Source organism: Heterocephalus glaber, unplaced genomic scaffold (assembly GCF_053883595.1).
Source record: "Heterocephalus glaber isolate CG9 unplaced genomic scaffold, H.glaber_assembly_v1.0 deba00001457, whole genome shotgun sequence".
In the NCBI taxonomy this organism is placed as follows: Eukaryota; Metazoa; Chordata; class Mammalia; order Rodentia; family Bathyergidae; genus Heterocephalus; species Heterocephalus glaber.
The window spans coordinates 16,543,855-16,561,447 of record NW_028258305.1 but is presented as its reverse complement, the minus strand read 5'-3'; the positions used below and the strand labels follow the sequence as shown (position 1 = coordinate 16,561,447).

The 17,593-nt window shown below is 35.8% G+C and overlaps 1 long non-coding RNA gene and 1 pseudogene across 2 annotated transcripts in view; one reads left to right on the top strand and one right to left on the bottom strand.

Annotated features, from left to right (window-relative positions):
* Positions 1-16,870, bottom strand: part of LOC147826969 (uncharacterized) — a 69,223-nt gene extending 52,353 nt beyond the window's left edge. For both annotated transcript variants that reach the window (XR_015453111.1, XR_015453112.1), the window contains exon 1: positions 16,509-16,870. This is a non-coding gene — a long non-coding RNA (uncharacterized LOC147826969). The remainder of the gene's footprint in view (positions 1-16,508) is intronic.
* LOC147826970 (Nuclear RNase P) lies at positions 3,503-3,737 on the top strand (annotated as a pseudogene).
* Positions 16,871-17,593: the final 723 nt, after the last annotated feature.

Genomic DNA, 17,593 nt, shown 5'->3' with positions numbered 1-17,593 from the left:
TTCCTCTCTTCTATCTTTTTGCCACTAACCAGTGCACTCTGGGGAAACACAAAGCTATTTTTCACATTTCCTATTGAATTTTTCATATTTGTTATCTAGTTTTTATACCCTATAGCACTCATTTATTTCTGTTGTTAATATACTTTACTAGCAATACAGAAATGTATGCTTGCTCATTTTCTCTTTTGTCTCTGAGGATAATAATAATTTCTTTCAGCTCTTCTTTTAAACACAGTGACTGTATTTATTTTAAATTGTATATTATTGGTCTTGTTTACCTTACTATCTGACTTCAAAATTTTCACAGGAGGTTGATGCTACTTGGCTGACTACTGGTACATAAGAATAGGAATTGAAAGTTAACTGGAAACCAGGAGTGGTCCAAAAGATTACTCAACTGTGGATGTTTTGAGAGGAAGTTGAATTTCCATGCTAAAAAAATATTGCACATTTTATTATTTATTTATTTATTTATTTATTTATTTGGCTTTGGGGATTGAACTCAGGGTCTTTTTATAATTTTTATTTTGATACAAGGTCTCACTCACTGACTTGGTCATATTCTCAGATTAAGATTAAATTTTGGTTCCTCTTGACTCAGCTTCCCAGAGTGCTGGGACTGTAAGCACGTGCCACCATGGATGGCTTACACATATCTTTAGGGCCTTTCTCTTGGACTTACCTGATCCCAAGTTGCAATAAAATAATAAACAGTTAGCTAGTGCTTATTTTATGTGAGTTAACAGTCTACATACTTCTAAGGTAATTTTTGAGTAATTAATATTTTTATTATAAAAATCTTCTCAAAAGTGTCAGTTTTTAATGGAGCTCTCCCAAGTGTCTACAAGAATCAGAGACAACCCCACTGGATCCCTTTCAAAGTTAAACTTCCTCTGAATTAAGAAATAATTCTGGAATACATCAAATTTTATTCCCAGTCTCCATGTGCAGAAGACAAATCTGTATTCATGAAAACATGAAACTACTACCTAGAACTAAGAACTTTCATAACTACCACATTCAAACAAATGAGCAAAAGCAAAATGATGAGAAAAATAGGAGCCAGGTAGAAGGGAACTTCATTTCAATTTCTAATACGACGATAGGTAGAAAGGTTGCTTCATATTAAGTCCATCTAATTACCATCCTAGTCAGATATCTCTGAATAAGACCTGTGACAGTCCCATTTGCAGCCACGTCACCGAAAGTGGTGACTGCCCTGTCTTGGCCACCAGAAGCAGAGGGCATCAGATCTCAGGGCGTGGGTTTCCAGGGCATGGTGTCCTGTCCCCCGGTGTTCACATTCTCCTGAATATCAATGCACACTTTCTAACAGACCAAACACAATTCTGTGTGAGGTTAAGCAAGAGGGAAAATAATGAAAGGGAAGCCAATATTCACCCTCAAAATAAAAAGTAAATCCATGTCATATAAACTTTGCTTCCAGACAAATTCAAATCAATGTCCTCTGGTCTGAACAGTCTTCTGTGATCTGACACAGGGTACTGACAATTGCAGCTCAGGTAAATGGCTGAGTGTTGGCTTCAGGAGCAAGCTAATATTCTACTTAATCCCTGAAACTCTGCAAAATGTGCTATTTTATCGTAGTGTTGTAGACAAGGACAATAAAAGAGAAATAAATCAAACAGCTCGTCCAAAGCCACATGGCTAACAGTGCAGAAAAGGCTGCCGGGTTCCAAGTCCACCAAGTTACATTGTCTCTTGAGAAGGTCTAAACTCAGGGTTCCATTGATGAAAAGGGTTTGATTTAAGAATTCATTGTGTAGACAGATTTTCACTTAATCTCCCCATTTTTCATAAAACATCCTTGCATTAACATTGTCAGGTGTTTCTTCCTGTACTCACTTATGCCCATACTCTTTGGTTCAGGCTTTCTAGAGAATAAACCTTGAAACTTCTGCACCATTACAGAAGGACAGTTGTTTTACTGCTTGGAAAAGAGGAAAGGATTGAAGTCAAAAGCTTCTTAAATATATTTTTGACCAATCCTTTCATTATTTCCCCATCCTACCCCCACTTTCAATGACATCTGGTGCCATGGTTTTACAAGATTTGGTGCAACTCTGTGCTTCACACTGTTCACCATTCCCAGCTTAGAATTTAGCTTTTTAGATGGGTGGAAATATTTACCCTATGGACTTAGGGTTTCTGGTTCCCAAAATTTTATAGTTATCATCTGCTTTCCCTTCTTGGGAATTAATGCTCTTTTAAGAACAACATCCCTTCACTGTTTTAGTGGGGTTTTAAGAGGGAATAGGGGTAAATTATGTAGTGAATAGCTTATGGAAGTTAACTATGCCTTTTTTCCTTCAAAACTTCCATCATAGGTTACCTGCCCTTCCAAGGCAAACATTGGAATTTATCTCGAGATAAACAAGTTTAGTTATAATCTATCACACAAGAATTTAACAGCATACTTGCTCAGTAAGTTACTTGTATACCAAGCAATGGGATAAGCAATTGAATCACCTTTACTTGTTAACTCATTCATTCAATAAATTTTATTTTATTTTATTTTGGTACTGGGGATCGAACTCAGACCTTGCTCTTACTAGACAGGCAGTGGAACCTCTGAGCTAAATCCCCTGCCCCATTTTTTTTTCAATAAGTTTTTACATACTAGGGATAATCCATAGATTCAAATAAACAGAGGATGCAGTTGAGGTAATTCACCCCAGTGGGCATTTGGCTATGTCTGGAGACATCACAGCAGGAGGTGGGGTTGGAGGAAACACTACTGACACCTAGAGGGTAAAGATTAGAGATGCTGTCAAACATTCTAAAGGGAACAGAGCTGTCCAGGCAGCAAACAATTATGTAACTCAGGGAAAAGGATAAAAGGGAAAGGAAAAAATATGAGAAAAGGAAAAAATGGAAACAAAGTCTTTGTAAATGGGGTGGGGGTGTGTGGAAGGGTTGAAGGGAAGGCAGGGGAATGGGGAAAAAAATAAGAACCAAAATGTATCAAGTAAAAGCACACATTCCCAATGATGAATGTCTTCATATTATATACCTAAAATGTACCGATAAACCTAATGAATTAAAAAATTTTTTCAGTAACATCAAGCTTGAGGTACTCTAAAGGAGCTTCTGAAAATGATAACCAACTGACATTGTGAAGACCTAATCTTTTACATCAACACTGCTTCATTTCCTCTGATATTTGTTTCTTGGTTGGCTTTAATTTTATCAAAATGTGAGTCATAACTGCATTGTCATTAGCTACTTCCTCTGCATAATGTTTTGGATCAAAGAGGGGAAACTATTTTACTGTTTATTGTCTGCTTTTCCTTGAAATGAAGTAGAAGGCTAGCTAGAGATGGGCCACAGCAGCAGCGGGGACTCACAAGACAACCCAAGGATATCTGCCCCAATCTGGAGAACATCGGCCAGACAGGGTGGTAGGGGAGTGACTGGTCACAGCTCTCTGCTCACAAAGGAAAAGGCAGCCTCTTTCCTTACAGAAAGCTAGCGCTATACGGCTGAGAGAAGTGCAGCAGTGGGCCATGAGCTGTCAAATCACTCTCTACCCCATGCCTTGGGAAGGTCGAGACCATGGCCAACAGCAGCCTAACAGGGCCCTTCCCTAACTGGGCAAAATGAGTTCCCAGAGAGCCAGAACTCTATGCAAGGGTAGACTGGCCAGAAAGCTAGCTCTTCAGTAGAGAATGAATGCTTACATTGCCTTCTATGGATTAAAAAATTGCTCTTATTGCACAAAAACTTAAAATAGACCCTGCAACTGAAAGTTTCTAAAGTTGTTTCACTTTCTGGAGAACATCTATCAGAAAAAAGTTTATTTAGGGAAAAATATAGTTTTTTTGAGTCATAAAAGATTTATTGCGTGAGGGATTTGTTATACCAGAGACCAGAAATACTGTAACAAAATCCGTCTCCCATAAAATTTTACAACTACTTTCAAATATAATGAAAAATTCATAGCTCAGGTTTTTTCTTTACAGAGTCAGTATCATTTTCAAGTAGACTGAAAAGTCACATGTCCTACATTACCTTCATTTTTAATTTGGAGAAAGAAAAAGGGTTTTATTTTTCTGTAAAATCAGGTGATAGTTTCATTTCTACATGAGAGTCTCTTCACTGTTCTATTTTGAACAACTTTTCCCTTTTATTACACTTGAGTTCCTAAGGGCTTCTATGTCATTCCTATTATGACCTTCAGATTGTGAGCCTTTGACACATGTGGTGTGTGTGTGTGTGTGTGTGTGTGTGTGTGTGCGTGTGTGTGTATGCATGCAACAGGGAGGAGAAGGAGATGTATTATTTCTATGATTTTAAAAGGACCAGCAACTAAGTGCTGAAATTCACAGCTTTGTCCATGTTTCCCTATTTCTCTTGGATTTTAAAATAGAAGCTCATCAGACTGACCAATTTTTACAATATTACCAGCAATTTTGAAAATAATATGGTAGCATTTTTAAAGGAGACCTCAATTAAAGTAAATACTTCTATAATTATATCATTCACATTTTGTCCATTTTCTAGCATAACTATAAAAATGAACATGCAATTTTCTTTTACTATCTTGTCTTAATTTTTATCTCTCCCTCTTTAATATATTACTAATATTGTCAATGCTATTGCCCATTAAAATATGATAAGATAGTCAATTTTCTCCACAAAGAATACATATTTAAAATAACAGAATGGATACTTAGGCAAAGCCTATTATTTTCCCCAAGCTAAACTAGAGAGTTAGAGAATTGTCTGGCCAAGCAAGAAACAAAAAACATTGGTGTATATTTGTGACTCGGTTTAAAAAATACTTAAATACTTAATCACTTCAAAATTTTGCCTAGTCCTTTGAAAAGGAAATGAATGTCCTGAGATCTTTTATATTTCAAGTAATATACCTTTTCCTAAGACCTTGAACATGAACATTTTCCCAAATATACATTTCAATAAAACTCAGTTAAAACTCAGTTAAAATTATTGAAAATGTGATACTAGCAGTTCCTTTTACATTACCAAAATGGTTCAAAGTCACCCTTGAATGGCAAGATATCTTATTTTACCTTACCTGGAAATTCTTTATCATTCCCCATCCTCACTTAGCAGACAGACATGCCAATTACCTTAAAACTCCTGGGACTCATGTGTTGACAATTGAACCATGGACACTGCATTTGGCTTGATTAGTTTTGTAAAATTCATGTCTATTCTTTCCTCAAGTTTTGTGGTGATAAGCTTAGCATTTGGGACTGCTTCATTTGAGAAGGATTTGGGGATAAGCACTTGCAAATTCTGGGAAAATCAACTGAAATGCCAAGCAAAAATCCTGCAAGAGAAATACAAGGTCTTGAACTGAATTTGATCTTTCTCTGGGAGAAGTGCTTCACTGAATACAAGGGGAAAAAACGTTTCTAGGACTGGTGAGTTGAGCTGGCAGCAAAATCTCCAATATCCGGGCTAGAATCCTGTTAGAAAGAATATGGAAGAAGGACCAAATGTGCCTCCTTAACAGAAATAATATAACACATAATAGCACAGACTCTGGAACAAGAAAGCCCAGGTTCAAGTCCCATTCCTCCTACTTAGCAAAGGGTGTAACTCTGAGCAAGTTGCTTTACCTCTCTCAACTCAGTTTCTTCATCTTAAATACAAGGAGTACAATGGTACTCATTTTGGAAGTTATTGCAAGGACTAAATGAGGAAATGGTGAGATAGTAGGTTGGAGCTGAACCCATTGCCTGAATCTAACATTGAAGCTGCTTATGTAAAAAACAGCAGCATCTTCAGCAAGCCAGCACATCTCCCCCTACCTCAAGGCTGTGCAACCCAAAATGTTTTAGTGTGTTCCTAAACACATCAAACTGAGATAACTTGCTGGATTTTGTAAGTGAGGGACTTTGGGGAAGTTTCTTTGTAATTTTTTTTTTTTTTTTTTTTTTTTTTTTGTAGATAGCAAGTACATGCTTAGGGTGGAGTGTCAATGTGAATTGACTGGGAATCCACCCTGGAAATTGGTGCACCACACTTTTAGATGTGTCCAGGATGGGTGCGGGGGTCATAGAGGTGTGGCTTTGGGTATTATATATGTTCCTCGCCCCCTTCTTCTCTGCCATTGATCCCCTGCTCTGCTTCCTGGCAGCCATGAACTAAGTAACTTTGCTCTGGTACCCCTTGAGTCATGATATTGCTGTCCTGGAGACAGTAAACCATGGACGACTGAACCATTCTGAAACTGTGATCCAAGATAAACTTTTCCTTTAAGTCGTGGCTGTCAGACATTTTGTTCTAGCATGAAAATAAAAACAAAAAACAAACAGAAAAAACTAACCAAAACAACAAGTTAAACAATGCCAGTTAAAAAATATCAGACCAAATTGTTCATAATTCTACATTTGTCATCATTCTCTGTCACTTGAAGGAGTTACTTATTCTTTCTGAATAGCTCCAATACCTATTTAGTACTTTTGTTTGTGTGCAGGATTAAATAATTTTCTCTACATAAAATATTTAATATGGGGGCCCTCCCAATCCCTGTCATATAGGTATGGAATATGTTCCTGTTTATTTTTTGTGTTGTGGTTGCTGTTGTTGTTTTTCCCTGTCACTGTACCATGGGACAGTAGTAAAAGTATGCATAAAGTCAACGGGTAGCCACTGAAACATTCCTACTGCATGCGTTCAACTTTTCTTTTGTAGTTTGATTTCCTTATTAATAAGAAATAAGACATAGCTGGCAATATTTTTTCCTTACTCGTGGAAAAGTAGAATATTTATACAGGACTACCTATGTTTGACAACCTAAGTAACATAATATAACTTCTAATTAATGTCTCATAAGGACCTTATTTAAGGTAGGTACTGTTCTTACTATTTGCATATGAAGAGATGAGGTCAAGTCTCCAAAATCACAGTGCTCGTCAGATACTGAACAGGAATTTCACCACTGCCCTCTAACCTTCAAAATTCTTCCACTTAGAGGTAAAAATTTAATTTGGAGGAATTAAAAAATATACCCTTTTCTCAAACTCTAAAGTTATTATCACTTCATCATTTAAGTTTCAAACCTCTATACCCCACACCCATATACTCTAACACCTTTACACACGCTCAACCAGATACTAATGAAGCTTTGCAGTTTTCATAGAATTGTTGCATATGTTAAAAGCCTGAGAAATAAGAATGTAAATTATTTTAATTTTTGAACAGATCTGCCTTGAAAGACTTTCTAAAGGCACCAGATATGAAGTCTAGTGGCATTAATTACACTCATCTCCTAGAGTGTAAGAGGTTACTAAGAATTTTAACAGAGAGGAGCTGCAATACAACTGCTTTGAAGAGAATCCAGAGAGGCAAATGTTGTGTTTTACTCTACTTCAGACCAAATAAGATGCTTTTGCTCCACTATCCTCATCAAAACCAAAAGAAACTGTCTTTAAGAACTGTCCTCGGTATTTACACGTGTGTCATATTTATTTCACTTAAGAGTATGGCCTCAAAGTGCATCCATTTAACTGTAAATGTCTCGTTTCTCATTCTTTATGGGTGAGTAGTAATCCATTTTATTTTAAAAACCCACGTTTTTATCCTGTCTCCAGTTGATGGGAAATTGGGCTGTTTCCAAGTTTTAGCTATTACAAACAGTTTCTCTGGTGTGAAAAACTAAAAGTGTAAATAAAAATCAAAATGTATAATTGATAATGTGAAATAGGAAGAAAAGGTCTAAATGAGTTAGGGAAGTGGGAGGGGTAGGAGAAAGGAAAGAAGGGAAAAGAAAAAATATGTAAAAAGGAAAAACACGGAAACAAAGTCTTTGTAAATAAGGAGTGGTGGAGGGGGTGAAGGGAGGGCAGGGGAAGGGGAAAACAATAAGAACCAAGATACATCATGTAAAGGTACAAGACCCCAATGATGAATGTAACTGTATTGTATACCTAGAATATGCCAATAAACTTAATGGGGAAAATAAAAACAACTGCTCCTGGGGCCAGGGATTTAGCTCAGTGGTGCTGCCTGTCTCACAAGCACAAGGTCCGGAGTCGGATACCTGGTACAAAAATTAAAGAAGAAAAAGAAGGAGGAGGAGGGGGAGGAGGAGGGAGAGGGAGAGGGAGAGGGAGAGGGAGAGGGAGAGGGAGAGGGAGAGGGAGAGGGAGAAGGAGAAGAAGAAGAAGAAGAAGAAGAAGAAGAAGAAGAAGAAGAAGAAGAAGAAGAAGAAGAAGAAGAAGAAGAAGAAGAAGAAGAAGAAGAAGAGGAAGAAGAAGAAGAGGAGGAGGAGGAGGAGGAGGACGGAGGAGGAGGAGGAGGAGGAGGAGGAGGAAGGAGAAGAAGAGGAAGAAGTTGTTCCCCACAAAGTCACATTGTCTTCTCTCAGGATTTCACATTGTAGTAACTGATGTCTGATACTGCCTAAAGGTGTCTACAAAAAGACTTGGCATAGCCTATGACATCAGAGCCAAGAAAGGGATAAAGCAGGTTCAGGCTGCCTGCGTGGTCAGAATTAGTCATCATTTCTCAGTCTGTCCATTTCCTACTAAACAGTCTGAAGAGCATGGAAGTTTGTGGGGCTGAAGTCATCTTGAAAAAACTGCACATAATAAACCTGCCATGACCATTGAGTGTCTTGAGGAGGAGTAAGAGTGTCCTGAGGGGGACAAAGAAGTTAGAAGAGACTTGTGTCCCCCATTATGTGATTCAGAGCCTAGATCAGGTAGAAAGACTTCCAATTAGGTGAGAAATGGGAGTTTGACCATAAACTGAATCAATTTGTAGTACATGAAAATTAAGCATTTTTATATTGGACATTGGTGAAGGAATCAAGGAGATCTACCTAAGATATCCCAAGGGTAATAACCAGATATATGATATACTGTGATGGAAATACATAGTAGGAATATAAAGAAGTATATTTTTGTCTGGCCTCTATCAACTCTACTATATTCTAATTCAATATTTAAAAGTATAACTATATGTAAAATATCTAGTGATTATTTATGCATACACCAGGCACTGTTCTAAGAATTTTTCATATATTGATTAATTAGATCTTCAAAATAACCAAAGGAACTAGGTATGAATGGTGCAGGGTAGTTCAGATACATGATCAAAATTATGCAGCTAAGAGATAATAGACTTAATAGACTTAGGCTTTGAACAAGTTTACTTTAAAAATGTTATCCAACAGATGTGGCTCGATGATAAAGATATTTTTCTTTTGATGAATTGCAACACTTGTCATCAGTAACATTTTTATATTTTAAAAACTTTGCAATATCATTTAAATTTCAGTTAAATTTCATGTCTATTTTTATACTCCCCCCTGCCAGGGTTTCAAAGAAGAAATCCACCTGGACATGATCTTCATACAAAGTCACTACACTACTAGTATGAGTTATTGTATCTTCCATATTACAATATAAAATGCTCCATAAATGGGGAATGAATGAATGGATGTCTCAGTTATCTATTCCTGCCTAACAAACCTCTCCAAAACAAATTACCACTTTATCATTACCTTTTGCTGTGTTTTGATTTGACTGAGTTAAATAGGACAGACCTCACTTGGTGTCCATTGTGTAGTTCCAATCAGATGTGGCTTCACTAAGTTACCTGAGGCCTCAGCCAAGCTAAGAATCCAGAATGGCTCATGGGCATGACTGACAAGTAATTCCAGCTTCCATCCTGAGCTCAGTGAGGACTGTTGACCAGAATGACCTTCCCATGTAGCTTGCTTTTATCACAGGATGGTTGCTGGATTCTGAGAGTGAATGTCCCAAGGGGCAGGAAGCAGAAACATCTTTGGACTGTTAAGAAGTGATATTAATCACGTCCTTCAGGGCTTCTCTGTGATCCTCTGAGGCCCTGCCCTCAACAAATAAAGAAATAAATTAGTAGATTAAATAAGACCCAAATAAAATTTGAATACATAATTATATTTTATGGGACTGTTGCTATAAAGTAAATATATAATATATATGTAAAATGTTCTTAAACATAAAAATGTATTTTTTGGGGCCGGGGATTTAGCTCAGTGGTTTGGTCACCTGCTGCACAAGCGCAAGGACCCGAGTTCGATCCGCGGTACCAAAAAAATATATTTATTTTTTTATTTTAAAAGAAATTTTAAAAATTTTTCAGCTACTAGGCACTGTGCCTGCTGTGTCTGATCGATAAGTTGGCTCTGACTTCTGCCATAGTCTACTGGTCAGAGCAATCACAAGACCCACTGGATCTGACTGAGTGAAGAGATGAACTCTACTTTTAGTGGGGGAGGACAGGGTCACATCCCCAGAAGAGCTTGTGGGTGAGAGAAGCTGTTACAATCATCTGGCAAAAGAAACATGCATTTAAGAAACATGTGTCTTTTCATTTGTTTCTGATAATATATGTGTGCAATAACTTAAGAGTGTCGTTCCAAAAGTCATGGAGAAGGCTTAAAGTAATACTTCCTGGTGCTCAGGGCTTTGAGGAAAATGTCAATCAGCCATACTGTTTTCAAATTTTTATATATAAATATAAAGATATGTTATAGGTTCAGGAAATTGTTGCAGAAACAATTATAACTTTACAGATATTTTCAAGACATTTGAATGAGCTCATGAAGAAGTACTCTCCTTCACGTGTAAGCTCAAAAGCACAATAATTCATTTAACATTATGTCCCCAAGTTGCCCATTTACTTCAATTTTATCTTTCATTATGGCAGAGTAGTACTCTTTTCAGTATAAGTACATTTTCCTTAGCCTTTCTCTGTTGATGGATGTATACACTATTAGCTATTGTAAATTGTGCTGCTGTAAATATGGATATGCATGTATCCTGGTACATGATTATTTTAACTTTTTGGGGAAGATACTTATAAAGAGGAGAGTTGGATCAAATGGGATTTCTACTTTTAGTTTTTAAAAATATTTCCACAATGATTCCCATCATGATTGTAGCAGTTTACATTACCACCAACAATATAGAATTTCTTTTCCTTGCATCCTCACCAGCATTTGTCATTATTTGATTTTTTGCTGATAGCCATTCTTTCTGGGGGAAGATGATGTGCATTTCTCTAATGGCAAGGTTGAACATTTTTTCATGTATTTATTGACAAATAAGAAGCAAAATGGAAGATAGATAAATAGGAGGTAGTGAAAAGTTCAAATAATTCCCTAAATTATCTATTCTGCTGCATCAAAAATATTTTAATATATATGCTAATTTATTTTGCTTATACTACTAGTTTCTCCTAATTCATTGAAAAGAAAGTTTTGTGCTATTATTTGTTTATTTCTTCTCTGTAAGAGAAAATAACTACTTTGAAGATAATGATATATAATGTATTACTCTAGTTATTCTCTTATTATTTTGTTATGAAATTTTTTTTCATTTAAAAAGCACAATGCTAAGTACATTGATGTTATTCTGGATTGTTTCAAATTCAGTGCAAAGTAAAGACAACCTTCTCTACTAAGCATGTATGCATACCATAGCATAGAATAGATGAAAGAGTTATGAGTGGATACCCATGTTCATGCTTGTTCAATGGACCTGGAGGTTTTCTGTTTCAAAGATTGATATATCTTGGTACGGAAGACAGTAGCTCCCATATTCTGAGAGCCCCCACCCCAGAATCTATTGTTCCTAGTTGGAGCTTCAGAAACATTTGCTAAGTTATAGAAACACTAGGTGTAAGTCAAAAGGTGTAAATTTAGTATATTAAAGCTTAGCTAGGATATTTTTCTCTCTCTTTCATAGAAACACAAGGCCATTTTTGTATTTCTGGCTAATATACTAGACTGTAGTCTTATGAATCCACTTGTAGAGGGCTATTTCAAAATACCAATTATAGCAGCACAGAACTAGTTTATGAAGCTAGAATGAACAGATTGTTTGGTCTGTGGAAGATTGATTTTACAAAGACAGCAAAACAGTATCACACAAAAGTCATTCCAAATACACTACACAATGAGACTAGACTAGACTTCTACAGAATTTTTGAAATATGATAAAGTATAAACTAATCTTTCAAATGTAACCGATAAGATAGACACTAATTTTGATGTTCTACATGAGGAAGACATTAATCTGTTCTACATCCAGCATATGTGCCCTTTGGAATTTCACACCATCATTGCTTGGAGAAATTAACCTCTCCACCTCTCATTCTCAGGATATGGTTCAAATTTTAAGTTTCCATCTTATCACCTTACTCTACTGCCATAGAATCAGTCTGCCATGGCATTTTAATCCAAGGGAATTTCCTTTGGGATTTTGTAAAATAATTTTAAGAAACTAAGATTTAAAATGGACATTTATTATGTACATACTTTATTATGCATATACTTTATTATATATATAATAATATATAGTATATAATACATACTATATAATGTATATAGTTTATTATATACAATGTATTTTCAAAGTATTTGCATATATTAGCTTATTTAATTTTCCTATGTTTTTGCTTGGATTTTTTTTGAGACAGAGCCTCACTATGTAGGTCAGGCTTGCCTTCAACTCACTATGTAGCCAAAGCTGACCTTGAACTCACAGCAATCTTTCTGCCTCAACCTCCCAAGGGCTTGGTTTACAGATGTGAGCCACCACACCCAGCTAGTTTTCCTAAAAATCTTGAGAATCTAATGTATTTTTGAGATGAGTAAACTGAAGCACAGAGACTTTATGTAGCTTTTCTAGGGTTACACTGTTAGTAAGTATAGTTGAAACCAAGACTAAGCTTCAGGCAGCCTAACACCAGAATCTATGACCATAACTATTATGTTTTCCCATATTTTGGGCACCCAAATTAGAAAGAATACACACAATTATAGGAACACATCAGGGAGAATATTAGGAATGCATTTTTTAAATTTGTCTAAGAGAATTAAATTCACTACTGAAAATAATGTTTATCATGATTAAGTGCTTACAATTACAAATATATTCATAAATAATGAACATCAAATTTTCAGATATTTAAAAGATACATATTTTACCCTTTTCTTAAAGCTGTTACCATATACATATCACATGAACTTCTTCCTTGTTGAAAACTTATACAAAAGCATCTCTTCATTTAACTGGATTTAGGGCAGAAATTAATTTTCTTTTTTTTCAGCTGATTAGAAAAAAATGTGTCTTATGCTAAAAGAGTGACCCAGGAATCTTCACTGTTCATTAATGGCAGATATATACCTGGTTTTAGCCCACGGTGGACTCTAGGATTTGTAAAACAGACATTCTTGCTTGTCCTCAAGGTAAGTAAGGCAAAAAGAAAAAAAAAAAAAAATAGAAGGAAAAAAATGGAAACAAAGCTTTTGTAATTAAGGAAGGAAAGCGGGGTTGAAGGGAAGGGAGGGTAATGAGAAAAAAAAATCAAGTTATATCATGTACAGGCACAAATTCCTTATGATGAATATTATCATTATGTATATCTAAAATGTACCCATAAATTAATTTTTAAAAAAGAGTAAGGTAGGGGATTTAGCTCAGTGGTTCTGCTGCCTGCTTCGCAAGCGCAAGGTCCCGAGTTCGACCTCGGTACCAAAAAAAAAAAAGAGTAGCCAGAGGCCTACACTTGTTTCGTCAATAAATCAAAAGTCTTGTTCTCCTGCAGTCCTATCCATTTCTCAGCTACTATATTTACCTTAAATGATAAATCAATAGGCCAATCCTCAATGTTTGAAGTGCTACAAAGAATGGTGCTTTTCTTGCTGCTAAACTCTGCTTCTCAAATGCTCTCTGGACACAAATAATAGAGCTCTCACTTTGATGCGTGAGGTTAAGAGAAAATACTTTGTATATGACACACCAGAGTCTATAAAGTTGCCTCTTTCCTTGAAATTGGACTTAAAACTCACATTGTGAAGTCACAGCATAGAATAGACTGAGTCCTGAACAACCCAACACTGGTGTCTCCTTGGATGGTCTTACTTAGGAAAGCTGCTTATATCATGCCTCTCCCCTCTCACTTCCACTAAGGTCAACCTCTGGCTTGGGTGGGAGCTAAAAGTCCAGACTAAGTTAAGTAATGGGAAGACTGACTTTTTTTCCTTTATAATTACCCTCTACACCGAAAAAATAAACAACAAAAAAAACAAGAACTATCACCTGTTGTTACACCTGGAAGGAATTAAAAACAGAACAGTTGGTTCTAAGGAACTCTTTTCAGTCTAGGTTCCAATATGAATGTTCCATTTCTTTCCGGCTGAAAACATGTAGAATCAAACACTAGAACCACCATACAAGGTACTATCATGATTTTCAAAGTGTTCCATCAAAACACCAGATCTTAGCTTTCAGCAGAACTACAGTTCAAAGTGAGCATTTATTTTTTCTGTCTTTACATCACTCTCCTATGCTGTTTTGCAAGATTCAATCTTCTAATGACATCTCTTTACAAGTCTCAATTTCACAATTGGTTTTTTAGTTACTTATATAAGGGAAGCCATTCTTATATTTTCAATTTTTAAAATTTCTGTATATTGCTGTAACACCCTAGAAACTTTTCTAACTGGGGAGAATCTGCCACTCCTAGGGATAGACAAAAGCACAAGTAGAGCATACCTTTGATTTGCCAGCTAAACAATATCTTCTGTCTAGCCGTTATACTCCAGAGAGCAATGCTCCTCTCCTTAATTATACAAATACCAGGCACCAGGCAAATAGGTCCCATGCCTATATTTTAGAGCCTGCTGAAATTATTCAAATTAGCCAATTTTAAACCATGTACTCTGCTCATTCTGCCCTGCCTTGTCTTTCTTGTAGAAACTAGAATAAAGACTTTGGGCTAGGCTTTCATCTCTTATTCCTACCTTTCTGCTCCTTTATCCGTACTTGTTCTTTCCTATGAAACTGCATGTGACCTGTCCTGACTCCTGTTTCTAGGATTTGTGTGCTTAGTAAATTTTGTTTCCCCTACTGCCTCTTGTGACCACACTTGACCATCACATAAAAGAACAAGATTTCTACTGGAACCAATATTCTTCCAACTAACAAAAATTTTACTTAAAAATAATGTAGGCCTCAGTTTAAGTAAACTTGACATTGGGAATGGATTATAGTAATTATGATCTATGATAATATGTATTTTAATAAAGGTGTTTTTATAAGGAAAAACCTTCCCTGTCTGGGTAGTGTCCAAGAAGGCTTCCTGGTAAAGGAATTATGCCACGTTCAAAGGTTGATAGAAAAATAGAAACAATACAGTAAGTTAAACATGGAAATAGGAAAGAATGTTATGTTGGTGAAGAGATGAATAGTTTTGCATAAAAAGAGACTAGGGTAGAGCTATAGGTAGTGAGAGTATGAACAGAATTAAGGAAGAGTTCATTCAGTATTTTATTTGTCCCCACGATAAGAATACGGATTTTTGTATCATGATCCTCCCTCTTTTTCCTTCTCTGGCACTCAAGGTAGATGATTTCACCTGAAAAACAAAAGTCCTAGGGAATACCTAAAGCTATTATCATCTAACCCCTTACCATGGCTCTTATCAGTAATAAAGAAAAACCTTGCCAGAATAGATGTTGCTTATAAAACAGTATTGAAGAATTAGTCTAGTACCTTCTAGTAGTCCTCATAAAATTTTCAGCTTTGTTATTATTAGTAAAAATTATGAAAGGTGTTTCTTATCTTTTGGAATATAGTTGTTTGAAATCAAGGTTGATAACCACTAAAAAATAACTTTTTTGCTGGAGAGCAAGGGAGGTAGAACAACAACTAGAAAATTATTGAAATTGTCCAATTGGGATTTTATGAATGACAGTGAAAACAGAGATAGAAAAAGATTAAATACATTTTGAGATCAAATTCGTGGTAAACTACAGTGCAAATAATGAAGTCACTGTTACCAGAGAAATAGAGTAAGTACGAGGAGCAGATTCAAGGTGCAAAGAGATTACAGAGAAAGGAACATAAATATATAACTTAGAAACTTATTTTGCCATAATTTATACACTTGCGCTAATAATAATGTAAACAAGTAAGGATTTACTTTGTTTTTATAAAGTTGAAATACTGGTAGGTGTTGGAGTTAATGCTGCTACTCAGAGATACCTTCAGAGATACAGACTCTTTTCATTATTTGAATCCAATATCTTTATTCTATTTCCCTTTGGCCTCAAGATCAAAATGTAGAAATTATATCTACTGTTAATGTTTTTGTATTCAAAGCAGGAAAAAAGGCAAAAAGAGTTCAGGAATGAGTAGTTGGAAAAAAGCAACCTAAAATAATGTGTCTGGGAAACTAATCTCTTAAAAGTAAGCATTTGTGTAAAAAATATAGGTAGATTCTGGGTTTTACAGAAAACTTAGTTTCTGTTATCTGTTTTTTTAAATGTGCACATGAGAATTTAAAACATTCACTATCTGTGGTCTTTCTGTAAAAATGACACTAAGTTTAGAATATCTCTAAATATAAGCAATAATGAATACATTCTCTGACCCTTTGAGGAAGAGACTCATCTATATCTGTAAACTAGCTATTGAAATAATACTTCATTTAGATCTTAAGAAAGTATAACTCACCTCGTCAGTGGAGGGGCTGGAAGTCCTGGATACTTGGGCACAATACTGATCTTTTCATCAGAGGCACTTTCGGCCCCCAGGTTTAGAAGCCCACACCTTATCACTTGAGAAAAATGCCAGAGATAGAGACATCTTATTTATTGTTCTTCTTTTTCAGTCATGAGCTAAAAAATAATCAAAATAAATACTTTAATGGTTCTTATTCAGTGGTATCAAGTTCCCAAGAATCAGAGGGATATCTTTGGATTCCTGAGGAATAAAGAACTTCCAAATTTTCTAACTCTGGTCTTATTAAATTCTAAAAGCAAACTTACACGAAAGACTCTAGGCCATAAAGAATGTTATCACACATGTAGTGCAAAATCCAGCCCAGTCATTTCAAAATGACTCAATAACCTTCCATTATACTTTACACTTTGGACCCCAATTACCTCTTCACAGCTGCATGAGATAAGATAAGTGTCCATTTACTTGAGAGGAATGATACTTTTACATTACTCACATAATGCTATCCCTTGAGGGTGCTACAGAATTGCTAGGTGAAAATAGCTTTCATTCAGAAAAAGAAGGAATGCATTTTCTTTCATTTTTTTCTACCATGCAGGTGTCTACTAAATAGCCCAGGGAAGAAGATCCTAGTTTTGTTTCAACCATTTACTGTATCAAATCTGTGGAGTTTTGCCCTCTGGAATGAGAGCACTCACCTATGACAAAAATCCAAACACAATCCCATTGCACCTCTAGAGAGAATATCATTCATGTTCTTGACTGTCCTATTAAATCCTACCCACTTCCCTTGTCTTTCTGCATTTCCCAATAAAAGCAATTCCATCTACTCGAGAAAACTAAATTATGAAGCTTCCCTAGACATTTTAGGCTTTTGATCGGAATCATGTACATGTGAGACAATGACCATCAAGACCCCACCCCCGGTCTTTGTCATCCCTTCCTTTGTTTAAAATCAAATAGAAAATATACAACAGCAGTTGGCTCTATGTGAAAAGATTTCTTTAGAAACAGAACTGTAAAACAAAAAAAAAAATTTTCATGCAACTTTTCTAGTTGTAAATATAACCAACATATAC